General features: G+C 32.9%; 1 protein-coding gene across 1 annotated transcript in view; it reads left to right on the forward strand.

Moving 5' to 3' along the window:
• Positions 1–384: 384 nt before the first annotated feature.
• Positions 385–23,198, forward strand: part of LOC148309556 (BTB/POZ domain-containing protein 6-B-like) — a 41,335-nt gene continuing 18,521 nt past the window's right edge. Inside the window, exon 1 of the mRNA XM_088259919.1 lies at positions 385–945. The gene's annotated coding sequence lies outside the window, so the exon portion shown is untranslated. The remainder of the gene's footprint in view (positions 946–23,198) is intronic.

The following is a 23,198-nucleotide window of genomic DNA, read 5'->3' on the forward strand; positions in this document are numbered from 1 at the left end:
TCGAGATTGTAATTGTATTTTTCTGAGTACAACTTGTACACATAAATATGTATAATAATAATAATATGTTATTGTATTTTATAACGGTTTGGCAACACGTAATTCCTTAATATTAGATATGTACATGCATACATAATCGACGTGTGTACGTTATATTTAAATGCAGTCTGCGGACGAACGTAAAGGAAAAGCAAAAACATGTGTTTTATAACAATTTGACCGTGAGCAACAAACTTGAATAGGTATCGAGAATGAGTAATCTATTCTCCCAATCTGCTGCCAAAGAATATTCATTATCGCGGTCACTCGCTAGCCGCACCGGTCGACGCGTTATAGAATTGTATCGTGGTAGTGGTAGGTACTAGCTACTGGTGCAAGGCTGATAATAGTATTATCATTTCCCGCGCGAATTGATAGCGAAGACCGCCGCACGCATGCGCCGTATCCATAGCAACCACCGGACGCTGCAATGGCCACTGTTGTGATGGCGCGCCTTCGCCAGTTTATTTTCGTGCGAGTCGCCGGTCACTCGTGTAGACGAGGGAAATGCGCAAACTCTAAAAATATAACTTAAACTTCTATCTTTACCCGGCAGAGTACACTTTCCTCGGATTTTTGCGTGCCGTATCAATTTAAACTCGCGGAAAAAGCGATATCCAATTGACCTTTAAGTAAAAATGTCCAGTAAGGGAGTAAAAATGAATCTGATGGAATCGCCAGTGGGTGAGTGGGAACGTGTTCGCAAAATCCCTGCTAAAGCTCATTTCGAGATGCCTATACAATGTCGTTTCGTCTGATGACGTAGATACTTTGAATCCTCGGCGGGAAACAGCACACCATCTGTTTTCGCGAGAGAAAACTTTTCCTCCAGAAAATCAGTTTGTGCGCAGAATCCAGAGTGGTGAGTGGTGAGGTGCGGCTGAAAGCTCTATCGACTCGACTCGGGTGAGTCCAAAATAATATTTCCTGCATATAAAACACGTTTAATATGTAACAATGCGCTTATTATCAAAATATACAATCATTTCCATCGACCCTTAAATATAACATCAGCAAATAAGGGCTCTATATTTCATTCCTATGATTTGATCTACGTTGGCCATTTTTTACACCCTCTGTCGACCAAAATATTTACTTTTTTGATAATAAAACAATGCTATTTTATTTTATCAATTAAATATTAACAATTCATTCAAACACATGTATTTATTTCATTAAATACAAGCATATATTTTGTGAAAAATAATATCAGGGAATCATAACATTTCACTAGTCAATAATATTTACTAACTTGACCTATATTATGGTTCACCTGTGTCGAATGTAAAATTGTTGCAGTTTCGATCGAAATTGAATTAGACGTTAAATTGTACGATACATAGTTTATAAACACACATGTAACTACTATGTAAACAATATTTATTGGAATTACTAGCAACAAGTCAAAAATGATAGAATATCAATAATTGTGTCGACGTTTCTTAGAATTTTGACGATTACTATAAAAATTTAAAAATTTTCAAGCCAAATACGTAGTTTGCATTTGAACAAATATTAATAAACCAATACACTTTTAGCCAGCACTTAAATAACTAGTTAGTTGAATTATCATGTATTACACATATGTATTGATTTTTTGTTTAAATTGTCGACTTATTAAATACCTTTTAATACAATATATTACATATAGTGTGAATATAAGCGTTACTTAATTTATTTGTCAAAATATAATAATGAATTTTTACAACAATAAACTATCGTTACTAACAAAATGATGCACTAAAGTACGTACTACATTCTGGAATATAAAAATTAATTTCATTTTGTTTATTAATTCTTAATTATATTTATTTAATACAGTTACAAAAAATATGATTGAATTAATTTGCTAGACTTTCTACTTTTAACATTTGTCAATACTAGTTACGCTGTTCTATCCAATAAAGTGACTAAGCTCTTGTGCTTGGAGAGGGACTGGCAGTCATTATTTATTGTTAAAACCTATGAATGATGTAATATTTTTTTTTCTTTGTACTTTTTATTTTGTATGAGATTTTTTTTAGATTAACATGTATAAAGGCATTTAATTATTTTTTTTAGAAAAACTTACGTATTTTATAATTAACTTTTTAATTTTTACAAGACTTAGTTTTTCAATGCCTCATATATTTTACACATTTTTTTTACATAGCATCGCTTATTTAATAACCATAAAAAAAATTATGAATGTATTTAGAAAAATGTAATAGTTTTCTCGTTTTCGTGAATTATTCTTACTATTATCCGAACCCAGTGGTGCATAGGGCACTGCTTTATATCGTCACAATGTTAATTAAATCATTAATTATGTGAAGGAAAGTTGGTAAGTATTTCGCTTCAGGTACCGGTCTAGGGTAATATGAGACATGTGTATTCCTTCTTCGTAGTGTAGTGGTTAGCACGTTTGATCACCGTGCTGGAATATTTATCAAATATTACCCTGGATGGGCAGAATCATAAAACTGATCACCTTGCCTGTATGCAATCAAGAATAATGATCGAGAAAAAACTGCGTTGATAAATGCATTATTATGCTCAAAAAAGTGGGAAGCCAAAGTAACAAAGATTAGCCCTTTAGGTCAACAGAGGTAGGCCTTTCAGGCTCAAATAAGTTAACCCTGCAATTTGACAAAAGAAAACCCTTCAAACTAATATAAAACGGAGTAATGTCATTTTTCTGGAGGTCCCGGGTTCGATTCCCAAGAGGGGTAAAATAAATATAAGCGATTTTTTCACTCTAATATTTATTCAATATTATTACCCTGGACTGGTACCTGAAGCGGAGGGCTGATCACCTTTCCTTCATGTGTAAACGATCAAGATAACACTGCGTTTATATGACGCAGTGCCCTATGCATCATTGGGGTGCGGATAAGGGTTTTATTATTATTATTATTAATGTCATTTAAATATTATCCATATTTTTATGAAGTTAGATTTTTTTTTTAAATTTATAAACCTTTTTGTATTCTTGTACCTTTGAAAATTATAACATATTTTAAACGTACATATGTACGTTTTCTCCTACTCCTTTGTGTACTACCAGTTTACTGGCAGTACATAATTGAGTCCTGGTACTAACCCTAATGTAAGGAAGTGAAGTATGGACTTGTCGAAACAATTATGAAAGTAGACTGAATGCAGTCGAAATGCGATCTGTCAGACGAATTTGCGGCAAAACGATGTTTCATAGATGTTTGAATGGTGAAATAAGGCAATAATTCAAGCCTTAGATAAGCATTATCGATAAAATTAAGAAAGGTGTATTGGGATCGCTTAGGCATGTGAATGTAATGAGTAAGGAAAGGATGAGGCGAATATACTTGAAAATGGGAGCAGACGATGACCGAGAAAAGCTAGGCATGAACAAATATGTCAAATACTTGAAAGGTATGTATGAGATGAATGAAATAGAAAAAGCGAGGAATGTTTGCAAAGACAAAGGGTATGTAACTTTAAGGGGGAACTCGCAAACTTTAAATTCAGAATGCGAACAGCCGCAAAAGAGGTTGAACGTGTTTTCACAGGCATTTTTTTAAAAATATAAATTAGAATTTGACTTTTTTTAGAATATAAATTGAAAAAGAATTTTTAGATCATATCTCGTAGTCATACACGAGAAAGTGACCAAGTGCATTGTTTAACAAAAACGTGATCATTGACTATTTGATATCTTACTAGCTTAATATTGCCCTGAAAAAAATCCCAAAGGATTTTAAACTTGAAAGTATAATATATTGACTTAGTAAAAATGACTAACTGCATTGATGTTTATTTTCTTGCCAAGCAAAAGTGACTTAAATGGCCCTCCTGAACATTTCACGTTTTGGTAATAATAATAATAATAATAATAATAATCTTGGGTGATTTATATAGCGCCATTTTCGTAAAAAAAATACCTCAAGGGCGCTTGAGGTATTTTTTGAGGTAGTTGGTCACATTCTCCTGTACGACTACGATATGTTTTTTTTCCTGTTTACATTTTAATAACTGTTTTCTTTTGAATACCATATAATTATTTCGAAGAAAAACTTATTTTTTCCAATGCAAAAACGGTGTTTTAAAAAAGAAATAAAACAATTACGTAAAATGTTACCTGGGTTTAAAGAAATTAAGTTACGATTTATCGTACATTGGGCCTTAAATAACGAATCATACATATCGCTCACTCCTTTCAAGAACGTCATAAATCAAAAATCGTCAATTTTCAGTTGTGCATGTTTTCGGAATGCCCAGAAAATGTACTATATCCCAGCAAAAGCGGCATATTTTTAACTTAATATTTACCCGCTACAGGGCAGAAAATGTTGTTTTTGCATTTTGAAGAAAAGGTATTGTATAATTATTTTTTTTTAATATACTAAATAGTTTTCAAATGCAGAAAAAACCTTCAAGTTTTACCTAAAAAGATCTGTTGCACAGTAAAAAGTTCAATAAATGGCTTGATATTTATTTTTAACACATTGTGTCATATTTTTAAACTTTTAAAACGACCTGAAAAATCAAGTTTTTTTTTATGACGTTCTTGAAAGGAGTAAGCGATATGTATAATAAACGCGTTTTCTCCGTCTGAGCTCAGTACACTCCTTGTAATTAAAAACACACCATCGACCCGTGAAGCTCCCCCGATTCATATTCATAAATTGAGCTTGCCTCCACAACCTTCTCCGTCCGCCCCCAACCCTTACAGGCACCCCAGACATGCTATTACTATTCACTATCGACCCCTAAGCACGTCACCTGGCTTTTCTGAAAACCGGCTGATGAGAGGAAATTTCATGGTGCGCCTCCTATAAAAACAAAAATGTCACCACTAAATAAGAGTAATATAAAATGAATGTACAGTAGAGTCTCATATATATAGCAGTCGAAATCAGATCTTTCAGAAGAATGTGCGACAAAACGTGTGATAGATGTTCGAATAGTGATATCACTATTCAAGCAATATCAATGCAGTTAGTCATTTGAAACTAGTCCATATATTATACTTCCAAGTTTAAAATCATTTGGGATTCTTTTCAGGGTAATATTCATAATATATTTTTAGATTAAAACCAATATTTTTAGCTTTTCCACTTTATTTTGTTTGACCAGCGACCGGGTTTCGTCGTTACCGACATCATCAGACTGGTAATTGGACTTTGGGGTAATATTAAGCTAGTAAGATATGAAATAGTCATTGATCACGTTTTTGTAAAAAATGTACATATATATATATATATATATATATATATATATATATATATATATATATATATATATATATATATATATATATTATATATATATATATATATATATATATATATATATATATATATATATATATATGTATATATGTGTGTGTGTGTATGTGTATGTGAGTGTGTGTATTCACATACTCCATGTGAATACACACACGGAAAGTGTGACGTCATGCAGATAAACATATGAAGTTCGCGGTGAAATGATCGTGCCTCACTCGCTCTAAATAACGCGCTTATTTGTGTTTTTAATCATACGACTTTCGATGTTTATAAATTATCTTTCCTGGAATACAAGATCGACATCTGCCTTCTTATTCTCAGGACTTTGCCACCTCTAAGATCAAATTGTACCTAAATCATGTTTGTATGCAGTGGCGTGCACAGTTTTCTTTTTTTTTATCAGGGTAGTCAGTAGAGTTGGGTAAGGATAAGGTATAGTAGGCACTGGTCGTGTTTCTATATGGAACGCGAGTAATCGAGGGTAGGCACTGCTTTTCTGCCTGTATAGAATGCATGCCTCTGTTCATATGTCTACATTTAAACTAACTAATCAACTAACCATCACGCCGCTTCCCCGCAGGGATAGGCTGAAAGAATAGAATGCCCCACCACTCTGGTTTGCAAACATCCTTTGCCTCTTCCTCTTTCCGATTGTTCCGACCCTCGACTGATGACTTTCAAGTATTTGACATATTCAATCATGTTAAGTTTTCCACGATCTTCTTCTGTTTCTATTCCCAACTACATTAGCCTCATTTATTTGTTTTTCACCCATCGTTCCACATATCCAAACGATCTCAAAAAACCTTTCTTAATTTTTTGCTATTTTTTTTACAAATATGTTACAATGCTAGTATATAACCACTCACCAAGATTTTCATCTACCTGTTTCGTGACGTACCCGTCTCTTCGTTAGGACAATCACTGTAACAGCATGCAAAAAATATTATTATTTTGTTTGTCAGTAATGCTCATATCAACCTTGCATTCTTCCCTTATTTCACCATTTGAATATCTAGTTTACATTGTTTTTGCCGCACATTCCGCGTCTGAGAGATCGCATTTTGACTGTATTCAGTCTACATTCGTCCTTCTTTTGCAAACTCCATGCTTCGCTTCCATACATTGACGGAGAAATAGAACAAATAAAAAAATAAGTATTATTGATTTGACTCTTTGCTCCAAATGGGTAGGTACATATACAGATTCAAATACATGTATTTATTTCATTTAATATTCATCTTCATCTCTTAAACCCTTATCCGCTTTCCATTGGTGCATAGGGCACTACATCATATAAACGCATCGTTATCTTAATCGTTAACACATGAAGGGAAGGTGATCAGCCTTCCGTCTCAGGTACCAATCCAGGGTAATATTGATAAAATATAAGCGTGAAAAAATCACTCATATTTATTTGACCTCCCCTCTGGGAATCGAACCTGGTAGCCTGTGACCTCCATAACGGTCGGCGAGCGTGCTGACTATGAAGCCACTTATTGAACTTTTTACTGTGCAACAGATCTTTTTAGGTAAAACCTGAAGGTTTTTTCTCCATTTGAAAAATATTTTGATTATTAAAAAAAAAACAATATCTTTTCTTCAAAATGCAAAAACAACACTTTCTGCCCTGTAGCTGCTAAATATTAAGTTAAAATATGCCGCTTTGCTGGCATATAGTACATTTTATGGGCATTCCAAAAACATGTATGCTTGAAAATTGACGATTTTTGTTATATGTCGTTGTTGAAAGGAGTGAGTGATACTCAAGACTATAAGACTAGTTACGCTATTCTCTCCAATAAAGAGAATTACACATACTCGTAAATTTTGTGTTTTTTTTTTTATAAAAATAAAATACACATTAATAATGTGTGAATATAAGTACCTGCGATCGAATATTGGCTCCAAACAGTCAGGTCAAAATTCACGTGGGCGTTTCTTCGAAAATCCGTATCACCATTGCTTCGGCATCTTCCGAATCAGCAATTGGAAAACTGCCAAAGTAAATATCCAGCGTCCATGTACGATATGACGACAAGCCGCGAAAAATATGGCGATGAATCACAAAATAAAGCGCAACGAAAGAAGGCCTCCGGCATTTTGTGTATTATTTTAATCGTTCAGGATGTTTACTGAATTCCTGAAGAAACGGCCTCATTTGGATCTTGAAAGAAAATCGTGAAGTCATGAAACTTGCCCACGGGTATAACTGAGTCTATTCTGTTTTTTTTATAATTACATAACGTCCAAGTGGCTCTGAAATCTAGCTACAGCCTATGCAATACCGCTTATCATGGCCCTACTTTTATAGCCTGTACCTACTTGTGAGTGGATTTACTGTTTATGTTGAAGGCCCAATAAACGATAAATCACAACTTAATTTTCTTTATACCCATGTAACATTTTATGTAATTGATTTTTTTGCTGAATATGCCGTTTTTGTATTTAAAAAAAAAAGCTTTTCTTCAAAATGTATTATTTAAAAGAAAAACTGTCTTTGAAAAAAAATTTTAGTAAGGAACTAAAAAAAATATGTAAAAGTATTTTTCAATATATTTACTAAAAAAAGTCAAACACCAATATACATCTATCCTTTTAAAAAAAATGCCCGCGGAACAACGTCCAGCCTCTAGCGCGGCCGTTCACGTTCTGAATTTGAAGGTTTGAGCTCTCAGCTCAAAATCATCACAAAAATCGACCAACAAAACGTACCGCACCTTCGACCGTCATTATGCCATCGATTTTTCGATGTCATCTTGACATCTTTTTGCCTGTCTGACATTTTCAGGGAGTAAAATGATATATATTCGCATGGGTCACATTTTCAGGGAGTAAAATGACATCTTTTTGCCTGTCTGACATTTTCAGGGAGTGAAATGATATATTTTTGCATGTGTCACATTTTAAGGAAGAATTTTTTTTTCGCAAGTGTCTTTTTCAGGGAGTAAAATGACATTTATTCATGTGTGTCATTTTTAGGGAGTAAAATGTAAATTTTTCGCATATGTATTTCATATTGGTTTAACACAGGATTAGTCACGTTATGTCGCAACTTCAATTAAGATTTCGATAGAATACAGTAAACAAAACAGATATGTATTTAAAGGACTTTTTTGTGCAATATTGGAAATGTAACTTCTTGGTGAGGACCTTCACAGATGTTAATAAGATGATAAGGCCTATTAAGATGACTTTTCTTACAATAATCTGTGTTTTTAATTAGAAATTTATCTTGTTGGTGATGCAACCAGCGACCCATTCCTTAATCGTTGAAATATCTTGCAATTGTTTAAAATGATAATCCGTACCTGCCGCGATTAAATTCTTTGATTTTAATCATTTATTCGTGTATTTTTTGATATTTTTTATCGAATAGATCACTCGCATCGATCTATCGTCGGCACGATCGATCATCGAAGTACTACTGTAGATTCCTTGTACAGGGTGACGCAAAATTAATCACCTTATCAGAAGTTATTATAATTTTTGCAAATGGCGCCGTGCGTCAATCATATTTGGCATTTGTGAATAAGACAGCTGCTAATATACAAACAGATTAAGGGATTGTGCAAAATAAATCATCCAAATTTATTTTTGAATATTTTTTTTTCTAAAAAAAATATTTTGAATGATAGAAATCTTTATTAAGATTTGTTTTGTATATTAAAAGCATTGATAACTTTGTGGTATGGTAATAAAACACTCTACTTACCATCCATTGTTTACGTTATGTAATACCACTTTTTTAAAACACTTATTTGTGACTACCCATTTCGGAAAATTATTCCATCATCAGGTCATTTAAATTCAAATAATTTATTTTTGTTCATCTTTCTCTCTTTCAATTTTTTTTTTATTTTTATATAAATGTCAAATCGTAATAATTTTATTTTAATTTTAATAATTGGAATGTAATCATTTTATTTTAAATTTAATGACCTGATGATGGAATAATTTTTCGAAACCGGTAGTCACAAATAAGTGTTTTTAAAAAGTGGTATTACACAAAGTAAACAATGGATGGTAAGGAGAGTGCTTTATTTAGTTCATTATTTTTTTCTGTTAACTGGAAAAGATTATACAATTGGCTGCCGCCAGTGTTTGATACACTTTTGTGCCCGTTTTATTAATCTGTTTATATACTGCAGCTGTCAAGTTCACAAATGTAAAATACGATTGACGTACAACGCCATTTGCAAAACTTATAACATCTTCCTATTGGGTGATTAGTTTCGCGCCACCCTGTACTATATATGAGATTAAATCGATATTGTTCATTAGTCCGATTTATTAGCTTAATTATTGATTTTACGATACTAAGCCTTGCTCAAATTCTCTTTAATTATCAGCACTTCCGTAGCAATTATTTTATTAATCGTTTCAATATTAATTAATAACTTTATAGGATTCCTTATGATTGCACTATAAACCCGACAAAAATCGATCCTACAGTATCTTATAAACAACAATACGATTATAAGTTTAATCGTTCCCTCCGGAACTCGTCTGAAATATTCACAAGTTGAACTTGAGCCCAGTACAAAAAATATTTAGATCTGTATTTGGTCTACAATATTCAATTTAAAACCAAACATAACATTTGCTAACACACAGTATAGTGAAATACATGCCTATGACAGGCCGTAGGCCCTGTATTTACCTAGATCAGAGGTCGGCAAGAGCGGCTCACGAGCCTCATGCGAAGGTGCTTAGACGTTTGCGGCTCTTCAAAACAGTGCAAAACAGAATTTCCAAAATGTCTTCGAATGTAACAGTGCAGCTAGTCAAAGATATTAAGCTATTTTCAGCACTTTAAACAATGCAATTACAACTGATGAGTCGTGTGATACTTACTAACTTCATTTCCCTAAAAATCCACCTCTACATATCGTAGTCATACAGGAGAAAGTGACCAAGTGGATTTTTTACAAATAAGTGATCATTGACTATTTGATATCTTACTAGCTTAATATTGCCCCGAAAAATCCCAAAGGATTTTAAACTTAGAAGTATAATTTATTGACTTGGTAAAAATGACTAATTGCATTGATGTTTATTTTGTTGCCAAGCAAAAGTGATTTAAATGGCCCTCCTGAACATTTTACGTTTTGTTATTTGGTCACTTTCTCCTCTACGACTACGATATATGTACATACCTACATATCGCTCACTCCTTTCAACAACGTCAAATATCAAAAAACTAGATTTTTCAGGAGATCATAATAAAATGTATTAAAAATAAATATCAAGCCACTTATTGAACTTTTTACTGTGCAACACATCTTTTTAGGAAACTGAATATTTTTTCTCAATTTGAAAAATATTTAGTATATTTCAAAAAAAATAATTAAACAATACCTTTTATTCAAAATGCAAAAACAACACTTTCTGCCCTGTAGCGGGTAAATATAAAGTTAAATATATGCCGCTTTTACTGGGATATAGTACATTTTCTGGGCATTCCGAAAACATGCACAACTGAAAATATACGATTTTTTATATATCGCTCACTCCTTTCAAGAACGTCATAAATCAAAAATCGTCAATTTTCAGTTGAGCACGTTTTCGGAATGCCAAGAAACTGTACTATATCCCAGCGAAAGAGGCATATTTTTAACTTAATATTTACCCGCTATAGGGCAGAAAGTGTTGTTTTTGCATTTTGAAGAAAATGTGTTGTTTAATTATTTTTTTTAACATACTAAATATTTTTCAAATGAAGAAAAAACATTCAGGTTTTACCTAAAAAGATGTGTACACAGTAAAAAGTTCAGTAAGTGGCTTGATATTTATTTTTAGTACATTGTATTATATTTTTAAACTTTAAAAATGATCTCCTGATAAATCAAGTATTTTGATTTATGACGTTCTTGAAAAGAGTGAGCGAAATATGCGGCTCTCTGGTTCCTTTGTTATCCTATTTCCATGACAAATTGGCTCTTCTTACTTAACAAACTGCCGACTCACCATATTCTTCTTCATCTATGTTGAGATATTAAAAATGTAGATCATTGTTGAATACATATTCCCTTTTTCTCCACTACCACCATGATTAGATATTTGACTGAATGTACGGCGTTACTATTTAGAATGATTTGATTGTTTAGTTATCATCGCATGTGCGAAGTTACTTCCAATAGCTGAAAATCATTAAGTTCTTTGCAACAATGAAAACATTAATGTAATGTCGTCAGAAGAATTCGGGTTCATTACCTGAAACAATTTGAAAGATACTGAGAGGTCTGGTCTGTTAACTCTATGAGCCCCGGCCGAAAACTCGTAAAACTTCCCCGGTGCCCGGCCCATTTTTGTGAATTTTCATGTTTTGTGAAGGGTTTCTTAAAAGTGTTATAATTATGAAAATGGTGGGTTAAATCAAATGAAACTTCTGGTATTCATTTGAAACACATTGATAAATCATCTTTGTTTGGTAATTTTGGCAAAATCGGCCTTTATGGAGAGTTATATTGCAATGTTTGCACACAAACTCCTTTTTTTGTGCCTTGCATACACTTTGCAGGTTTAAATTACAGATATAACCAGATCCTGCTTCATATACAGTACTACTAAGGATACCATACTTATGGATTTTGCTAGGATTGTACACACGGAATGCAAATCGTCCTCGCCATGGTATCCAGAGAAATGTTTTGCTTTGGTTTATAAGCAGCCTAAAAGAGAGGAATAAAATGCTCCATGAGTGATTGTATTCTTTGATTAAGTCAACATTAAAATATGTTTATAGAGTTGTCGTTTACCTTGTAGAACTCCATTTTAATTTATATTTCAAATATTAAAATCAAACATTAATATTTTGAGTCCACTAAATTGTATTTTATTGTTAAAAACTACTAAGATTTTTGTAAAAAAGTTTGTTCGCCTCCGTAGTGTAATGGTCAGCACGCTCGGCTACCGTTCTGTAGATCCCGGGTTCGATTCCCAAGGGGGGTAAAATAAATATAAGTGATTTTTTCACTGTAATATTTTTTCAATATTACCATGGACTGGTACCTGAAGCGGAGGGCTGTTCACCTTTCCTTCATGTGTAAACGATCAAGATAACACTGCGTTAATATGACACAGTGCCCTATGCACCATTGGGGTGCGGATAAGGGTTTTATTATTATATAACATTTTTGTAAAAAAAATATATAATTAAAAATGACTAACCACAAAGTAAATGTTTTAAATATTAATAATATTGAGAATAAATTAGAGGATCTTATATTCAAAGATATTAATTTAATTCTTGAATGGTTGAACTGTTAGTGGAATTATTATTATCTAACGAGGTTTGATACCAGACAGACACTTAATGGTTTGCTTATTTGGGAACTAATGTGTCGGAAGCGACAAAACTTACAATATTCTCATTACTGTTTTCATTCAATTTAATTACCCTCTTAAATCGGCCACTCATCTAAACCAGCGTTTCCCAACCTTTTTTCTCTCGCGCACCACTTGGTAGTACATCACGCTTATTTGTAAAAATTATTGTTTTTCGAGAAATTTGTTATTCTATGTGCATTATACATTTTACAGTGCGACCATATTTCCCAAAACTCAATTTATTTAAGTTTCTTAAAAAATCCAAAGTTTTTTTTTGAGACTTTTTAAATTTACGTATCACATTTCTTTAAAATATAGGTGTGGAATTCAAAACCAGGACATTTTACTAACTTTCTTTTTTTTAAACGTAGAATGAAATTAAATTCTTTGTATAAAACAATAAAAAGCATCGCAGGCAATTTTTTCTAAAAATTACCAATATTAATAGAAAATATATGTATTATTTAAACTTCAAATGATATTTTTACATTTATAATTTAAGTTTTACTTAGTAAATAATGATAATAATAATAAAATTGGATAATTTAAAAGCGACACATATTTCGATGCATTCCGCATCATTTTCAAATACCGTATGCGAAGATAATTCTTAATTTTAGAGTTGGGTCATTGGGACGTTAAAAGTTGATATTTTTAAAAATTTTATGTACGCAATTACTGATTATTTTTCGCGTACCACCAATTATCCACTTGCATACCATCAGTGGTACGCGTACCACAGGTTGGGAACCGCTGATCTAAACACTTCAACATTATCTGATCTCCATACGATAGCGATGTTCAACTTTTGCGTCATCCTACCCAAATTATCAATAAACCTACATAAGACACTGTGAAATGTAAATTCTACTTCAATTCTGATTTAGGCGTATGGGATCTAGTAGTTCTTTCATTCTTATGGTGGAGACTGACCGGAGCATTTCGTCGTAACGTAACACGTTACGACGCGAGCATTCAGGCAGTCAGTACACCGAGCCGAGCGCTCCATCCATAGTTTCGGATGCTCGCTGATGCTCGCCGCGAGCGATGTTACGACGAAATGCTCCGGTCAGTCTCCACCTTTACGGTATCACATATGTTTATTACTCTTTTTATCATTTTCTTTTGTGCGTAACTTTTGTATAATTAAAACACAATATTGGTTCCTTTCGTGAACCAATCCCAATGTATGGAACTAATATTTTCATTTTTTTTTTCGAACTCTTTTCCGCACCCCAATGGTGCATAGGGCACTGTATCATATAAACGCAGTGTTATCTTGATCGTTAACAAACGAAGGAAAGGTGATCAGCCCTCCGCTTCAGGTACCAGTCCAGGGTAGTATTGAATAAATATTATAGTGAAAAAATCATTTATATTTATTAGACCCCCCTCTGGGAATCGAACCCGGGATCTCCAGAACGGTAGCCAAGCGCGCTGACCATTACACTACGGAGGCGGACTCGGACTAGTCATGGAACCAATATAAAACGGGCTAATGGCAATTGAATATTTTCTATGTTTTTTCATTAATTATGTTTTTTTTTAAATTTTCACGTACCCATGTACTTTTGAAAATCATAGCATATTATAAACCTCAGTTATACTAACCTTAATGAATGGAAGTGAAATATGGAGTTTGCAAAAGAAGGACGAAAGTAGACTGAAGCAGTCAAAATGCGTTCCCTCAGACCAATGTGCGTCAAAATATGTATGATAGATTTTCTAACGGATAAGAACGAATGAGTGAGGAAAGAATGGAAAATCAAATTTATGAGGCGACCGTAGTAAAAGAGCAGAGGAAGGCCGGTGAAAACTTGGCTTTATCAGGTATGTCAAATACATACTTGAAAGCAGTCGGATCAGGAATCGAAATGATCAGCATGTGCGTATGAGGAGGTGCACGAGTGTGCAAGAGGCGAGGAATGTTTGCAAGGACAGAGTGGTGTGGCGTTCGATTCTCTCTGCCCACCTCTGAAAAACTCCAAAAATAATATTGTATATAATAATAATAAAACTCTTACTTGCACCCCAATGGTGCATAGGGCACTGATTCATAATAAACGCAGTGTTATCTTGATCGTTTACACATGAAGGAAAGGTGATAAGCCCTCCGCTTAGGTACTAGTCCAGGGTAGTATTAAATAAATATTACAATGAAAAAATCACTTATATATTTATTTGACCCCCCTGGGAATCGAACCCGGGACCTCCAGAACGGTAGCCGGGCATGCTGACCATTACACTACGGAGGCGGACTTGTATATAATAAAACAATAATTTAATAAACACTTTTCTTTTATTTGACCAGTGACCAGGTTTCGTCATTACCGATATCATCAGACTGGTCTGAGACACCATCAGACTGCTCCAGTCATATGATGTAAACCTAATTATCTACAATGTTATTTATTGATTTGGCGTTTAATTTGTAGAACTCCATTTTAATTTATGTATTAATTTTTAATCAAACACAGATTTTTTGAGTCTACTAAGTTGTATTTTATTAACAAAAAACACATAAAAAAATATATTGTGACAATTGTTTCGCCTTGTTAGGGCATTATCAAACGAATGTGAAGATCAAATGGACTACGGTCCTTATGTAGCTATACAATTCTAAGTGACAGTTTTAACACGTGCAGCAACAATTTATGGGAGACAACAGTAGCTAATGGGGAATGTAGGTATGTACCCTTATATTTATTTTCTGGGAAAGGAAGAATTTATTGACATGGCCATATGGCCATGTCAATAAATTCTTCCTTTCCTAGAAAATAAATATAAGGGTACATACCTACATCCCCCATTAGCTACTGTTGTCTCCCATAAATTATTGCTGCACGTGTTAAAACTGTCACTTAGAATTGTATAGCTACATAAGGACCGTAGTCCATTTGATCTTCACATTCGTTTGATAATGCCCTAACAAGGCGAAACAATTGTCACAATATAATTTTTATGTGTTTTTTGTTAATAAAATACAACTTAATAGACTCAAAAAATCTGTGTTTGATTTAAAATTAATACATAATTCTACAATATTATTTAAAGGAGTATTACGCGCATCCAAAGATAATAACAGACAAGTCAGTATTTTCCTTAGAATAGTTTTAATATTTTTGCATATAAAGTCGTCCATATTTCAGTGGCGCTCAACCTTGGATGCACTTCCGACAAAAGGCCTTGTCGGAAAACTATATCTGTACTTCTTTTCGTGTCGTTTTACCGCATATAGGAATTAATTATTCTAAATTAATTGTGACGAAAATATGCCGTATTAATTTAGATTTTACCACGAAACGCAAGCATTGAAAACCCACGCTTTTAATCATGTTAACACTAGATAAATTAATATTATTATATTGGTATCTCAACACATATCTTCTTTTATGCGATCTCTCAGAAGAATGTGCGACAAAACGATGTATGATAGATGTGCGAATAGTGAAATAAGGAAGGAATGCAAAGCTGAGATAAGCACTATCGATAAAATTAAGAAAGGTGTGTTGAGATGGTTTGGACATGTAGAACGAATGAGCGGGGAAAGAACGGTAAAACAAATTTATTAGGCGAATGTAAGTGGAAAAAAGAGCAGAGGAAGACCGACAAAAACATGGCACGATCAGATATGCCGAATACTTGAAAGTGGTCAGGTTAGGAGTTGTAACAATCGGCGGATATGTATGAGGAGATACGTGATCGAGGAAGAGGCGAAGAATGTTTGCAAAGACAGAGTGGTGTGGCGTTCTATCCTCTCTGCCTACCCCTGCGGGGAAGCGGCGTGATGGTTAGTTAGTTAGTTAGTTAGATTCGTCAGTTTGTAGTAAAATATATCCGTTTTTAATTTAAGTTTTACTTAGTAAATATAACTTTTTCTTAAGAAATAATACTTTTTCAGAATTCGCTAACTGTTTAAAAGATATTGATCTTTATAAGAAAAGTCATAAACTGAAACATTTTGAAACAAAAGAAATTCTTAAAAATATAAATATGTAATTATAAACCCATAATAAAAGTTTCCCCCCTATTATCTATGTTCCCACTGATAAGTAACAAAAAAAACAAAATAATAAGAAAAATTACTACCTCCTTTTCAACCTTCAACGTCCCAAGGGCACAACTCTAAAATTTAGACTTGGCTTCACATACGGTGTTTGAAAATGATACAGAATGCATCGAATCACGTGTCACAATATATTTTAAGAAATAGTGCTATTTACTAAGTAAAGCTAAAATTAAAAATATATATTCTTCTTCATATCCGGTCAGGTTCCCCTAATTCCGACTATCACTTGAGAGTAATTTTCTATGTGTTGGGCAGATCTAAAGAGCCACTTGATGGTCCAGATTCCCGTCCAATCTCGTATATTCCGGAGCCAGGAGATCTGCCTTCTGCCCACACCTCGTCAACTCTCTATTTTGCCTTTCCATGATTGGGTGCAATAGCTCTCTTAATTATATATTCGCGTTTAATTTGTAGAACTCCGTTTTAATTTATGCATTAAATTTTTAATCAAACACTTATTTTTTGAGTATACTAAATTGTATTTTATTGTTTAAAAAACACATAAAAATTTTGTGACAATTGTTTCGCCTAGTTATGGCATTTTTAAACGAAAATCGTTTGAAATACCATAGCTAGGCGAAACAATTTTCACCAAATTTTTATGTGTTTGTTACGCCTAGTTATGGCATTTTTAAACGAATTTCGTTTGAAAATGCCATAAGGCGAAACAATTTTCACCAAATTTCATATTATAAATAATCGCTTTTCTCCAGACAAATTATGATTGCCGTAGTACATATATGTAGTTACTGAAAAGTTATTAGTTAAAGTAATGAGTGATTCAGGCTTTTGATCAATTATAAATAAAAACTTTCTTTGAAAATTTCAAAGCTGGTACGAAATTTCTTCAATGTATTGAAAAATTCGTGTGTATTTTTGGCCGATTTATTATTTTCTCCAGACAAAATTTAATTACCGTGGTACTTAGACAAGAGTTAGTGATGAGTGATTCAGACCCTTGATCAATTAAAAATTAGAGTGCAATACATGGAGACAAGTTAAGGCAATTTATTTGATCAAATTTCCCCTCCAGCAATAGTGGTCCCTTCAACAGAATTGCTTCCTTATGAAGGTCCCCTATGATAACGTCCTATATTTTATTTATTTCAGAGAAATGTATGTGTACATATGTACAGATCAGGGGTCAGCAACCTGCGGCCTCTTAGCTGCTCTGATGCAGACTTTTGACTGGTGATTTTTATAACTCTTTGGCTAACAAAATCCGACACTTACGGTTTTTAGTACGCGAAAAATACCAGATCTGTCATATCTGACGTCATGATTTATAAAAGTATCAGATACATTTTGGACAGTGTGTTAGGGATTCCTTCAGGGTTGTCCGAAAATTTTCTAGTCCTTAAACTTCCTTTGATTTTTTTCGTAGGAAGCTTTATGATCAAAAATCAATTCAATTTCACTTCTTTCAAATCATTAATTTATTCAATTATACGAAAATTAAATTGTTTATGATATCGCTCACTCCTTTCAAGAACGTCATAAATCAAAAATTGTCAATTTTGAGTTGTACATGTTTTCGTAATGCCCAGAAAATGTACTATATCCCAGCAAAAGCGGCATATTTTTAACTTAATATTTACCCGCTACAGGGCAGAAAGTGTTATTTTTGCATTTTGAAGAAAAGGTATTGTTTAATTATTTTTTGAAAAATACTAAATATTTTTCAAATGGAGAAAAAATATTCAGGTCTTACCTAAAAAGATCTATTACACAGTAAAAAGTTAAATAGGTGGCTTGATATTTATTTTTAATACATTGTATTTTATGTTTGAACTTTAAAAATGTTCTCCTGAAAAATCAAGTTTTTTGATTTATGACGTTCTTGAAAGGAGTGAGCGATATGCAATCAATGACATGGTCGAATGATGCGATGTATTTAAGATCTACCCACTTCTACTATCCAAATTTTGATATTGATTGATTATCTATAAGTACTTTCGTTATTTAATGATTTACTGACTGTCCCCGGCCATACGTTGCTGTGGCTCAGTCTGGTCAAATGGACAAGAAAGAAAAGAACGTATGAGAACACGAATATTCGAATACGACTTTGTGTCAAAAATTTTAACCAATCGCTGAAAAACGTTTCATATTTTCAATAAATAAAAATATAATCATGCTGATATTTTTATTACATGTTAAAGGCGCCGTGGCGTAGTTGGGTAGACGCTCGACTTCGAAATTGTGTTGCGGGTTCGATTCCCGCCAATTGCAAAATATGAGATAATGTTTGGAAAAAGTGTACCAATAAAAAGTGGTTAAAACAAAGTTGTTTTATTTTATAAAGTTTATATTTTATTAATTAGAAAAGATTATAATTTGTGTTTTTATCATTTACACAAATATTTCAATTTCATACTATTCCTGTGAGCCGAAGTGACTCATTATTAGAAATAGATATTAAATTGTGGTAGAGTGGGTTCGAACCGAGAAACTGTGACTTAAGAGTCCGCGACACTGACCACGGGACCGCAACCCGACACATTGGTTAAACACATATCGCTCACTCCTTTCAAGAACGTCATAAATCAAAAATCGTCAATTTTCAGTTGTGCATGTCCTCGGAATGCCCAGAAAATGAATGTCCCAGCAAAAGAGGCATATTTTTCACTTAATATTTACCCGCCACAGGGCAGAAAGTGTTGTTTTTGCATTTTGAAGAAAAGGTATTGTTTAATTTATTTTTTTTGAAAAACTAAATATTTTTCAAATGTAGAAAAAACCTTCAGGTTTTACGTAATAAGATCTGTGGCACAATAAAAAGTTCAATAAGTGGCTTGATATCTATTTTTAAAACATCGTTTTATATTTTTAAACTTTAAAAACGTTCTCCTGAGAAATCAATTTTTTTGATTTATGACGTTCTTGAAAGGAGTGAGCGATATGTATATCAATATCACATTGGTTAAAGTGATCACTTAAGCCTACCAATGAGAGGTCCGTAAGCCGTGTACTTATCTAAATTCCGTTTTCCCAACTCAATCATTGTCAACATGTACAATGAAATAATAATTAAAGCTATCGAAGTTGTCACGTGACTTCCCAATTCTCGATTCAATCTAATGATTCATTTTTTTAATGTGCTAATTTATGTTATCAAGATGTGTAAAATTACCTCATATAAGGTACAAAGTATTATTGATATAGTTTGATTATGTCTAATTTAATTATATATTTTTTTATGAAATGGCAATGAGCGAATGAAATGAGATAAGATCGTAAGATATTTTGATCAAAGTATCTAAAAAATAAACATATTATTTAAATACAACATTTTGAGTGTGTCCAAATACTTGTTCACAAAATCTGGATTCTCTCCAATTACAGGAGTTATTTTCATATTATTTTTTGACATCTCATCAAAGATGAAGAAGAATTCAACACTCAAAATGTTGTAAATAAATTGTCTGGTCAAATTATAAGCTTAAATAATAAAAATGAAAATGGTATTTTCTGGCGTTTCTCATGTGTGTGATTATAATCCAGGATTCGGACCTCACATACTAATTTAAGAGTTTATGCTTAATAAAAAGCTTCCTTACATCTCACCAATAGATGTCTCTAGTGAAGTTCTAGTGATTCAAGAACAAGGTTTCTAAATTGGTTCATATATAAAGAACTTCCAAGAATTTGAGTAGTGTGGTTGTCAATAATGGGTAGAATTGTGTAAAGTGATCACTTAAACCAGCCGATGACGGTCGTCAGCCCCGTAAATGCCCAGACTTCCATATTCTTCTTCATCTTTGATGAGATGTCAAAAAATAATATATTATTTAAAATAAAAACTTTGTACCTTTCCACCGTGTACGTTTATACTGTACGTGATAAATGAAAATATGTATTGAATGTGTCCAAATACTTGATACCAACATAGATGAAGATGAATATGGAAGTCAAGGCATTAACAGGGCTTACAACCGCTAAAGGCTAGTTTTAGTAATCACTTTACACACGTGTAACATTCACCAATTCTACCCATAAATCCACACTACTCAAATTCTTGGAACTTCTATATCATATATTGTTTAAATTCGAAACATATTGATTCAATAAAATAGAATTTTACTAGAGACATCTAAAGTGAGATGAAATAAGCTTTTTTTGAGCAGAACTCAATAAAAAGCTTCTTCATTTGTATGTGAGGCTACGAGAATCATGGCTTATAATCACATACATAAAAAACGCTAGAAAATTTCCTTTTACTTTTTTTTATTATTTTAGCTTATAATTTGACCAGTTAATTTATCTACAACATTTTGAGATGAAGAATAATATGAATATCTGGGCATTAACAGGGATAATACGACCGTTATAGTCTTGTAAATAAAATAACTAGTCAAATTATGAGCTGCATAAAAAAATTATGTTTTGAGGCGAGTCTCAAGTCGCATATCGCTCACTCCTTTCAAGAACGTCATAAATCAAAAATTGTAAATTTTCAGTTGTGCGTGTTTTCGGAATGCCCAGAAAATGTACTATATCCCAGCAAAAGCGGCATATTTTTAACTTAATATTTAACCGCTACAGGGCAGAAAGTGTTGTATTTGCATTTTGAAGAAAAGGCATTGTTTAATTATTTTTTTCAAAAAACTAGATATTTTTCAAATGGAGAAAAAAACTTCAGATTTTACCTAAAAAGATCTGTTGCACAGTAAAATGTTCAGTAAGTGGCTTGATATTTATTTTTAATACATTGTATTATATTCTTAAACTTTAAAAACGTTCTCCTGAAAAATCAAGTATTTTGATTTATGACGTTCTTGAAAGGAGTGGGCGATATGTCATTTTAACTTTCTACGCATTAAATAAATGTATCATCATATGTGGGAGTTGGAACAATCGCAATGGGATTCTGTAGCACAGATTAGATTTTTTATTTATAATTAGCGAGTCTATTTACTCTTCTTTTTTTCTTATTAGTAAATAGAGAACACCGTTATCTAATAAGGTTACATTCCGTTCGTGACAATATGCTTAATAAATTTGCTATCTGTCTATTTGAATATTTACCAATTTATATTTTAGTCCGCCTCCGTAGTGTAATGGTCAGCACGCTCTGCTACCGTTCTGTAGGTCCCGGGTTCGATTCCTAAGGGGGGTAAAATAAATATAAGTGATTTTTTCACTGTTGTATTTATTCAATATTACCCTGGACTGGTACCTGAAGCGGAGGGCTGATCACCTTTCCTTCATGCGTAAACGATCAAGATAACACTGCGTTTATATGACGCAGTGCCCTATGCACCATTGGGGTGCGTATAAGGGTTTTATTATTATTTATTATTTATATTTTAGTCAGCAGCAATTTATAAAACTGGTCGTTTAAAATAGATAATAAACGGGTCGGGTTGTGGTCCCGTGGTTAGTGTTGCGGACTCTTAAGTCAGAGTTTCTTGGTTGGAATCCACTCTACCACAATTCGATACCTATTTCTAATAATGAGCCACTAAGGCTCACAGAAATAGAATGAAATAGAAATATTTGTGTGAATAATAAAAACACAAATATTTCTCTTTTTAAAAATAAAAAAAAAACGTTTTCATCTCAACATAGATGGAGAAGAATATGGAAATCTGGGTATTTACAAGGCTTATAACCTATCATAGGCTGGTTAAGTGATCACTATACACACGTGCAACATTCACCATTGTACACATGATTGACAAACACACTACTTAAATTTACGGTACACCTTGATACCTTGATGATTGATCAACTTCATGACAGTACGTGTATGTTATGATATTTCACATATTGAAGTAATCCAACAACAAACCACATGTTTAAAAAAAATTATGGATGCTAAATAATGGGCAGAATGGTGAACGTCACAAAAGTGTATAAAGTGACCGCTTAAGCCAGCCAAATACCAGGTCGTAAGCCAAACGAGTCTCACACAATCCTTTTTAGCTTGAGTATGTTAATATTATTTTTTGCCATCTCATCAAAGATGAAGAAGACTATGGAAGTCTGGGCATTCACGGGGCTGACGACCGTCATAGGCTGGTTTAAGTGATCATTTTACACAAGTGTAACTACTCAAATTCTAAAAGTACTACATATATGAATTAATTCTGAAACATTGTTCTTGAATCACTAGAACTTCACTTGAGACATCTATTGGTGTGATGAAAAGAAGCTTTTTATTTAGCAGAAACTCTTTTATCAGTATGTGAGGTCCGAATCCTGGATTATAATCACTCACAAAGATATTTAATTTGCTGCCCGAAACCATTAAGATTCCCAGTAGTGATCAGGTCTTTAAGAACAGTGTCCGTCGATGGTTGCTTCGCATTGGAAGGGACAAGGTAGAAAGTTATTTAATTAAAGTCCAGGTGTAATTATTCTATTGTAAAACCTTTATACTGTAAATTATTATTGTATCTTCTGTATGTAATGTTTATAATGTAATAATTAAAAAAAAAAAACAAATAATATAAAAAAATAAAAAATATATATAAAAATAGTATTAACATGTTAGTATTCGGCTCAAC

The sequence above is a fragment of the Brachycentrus maculatus genome, unplaced genomic scaffold (assembly GCF_059751285.1).
Source record: "Brachycentrus maculatus isolate JH-2025_06_01 unplaced genomic scaffold, ASM5975128v1 h1tg000121l, whole genome shotgun sequence".
Lineage (NCBI taxonomy): Eukaryota > Metazoa > Arthropoda > Insecta > Trichoptera > Brachycentridae > Brachycentrus > Brachycentrus maculatus.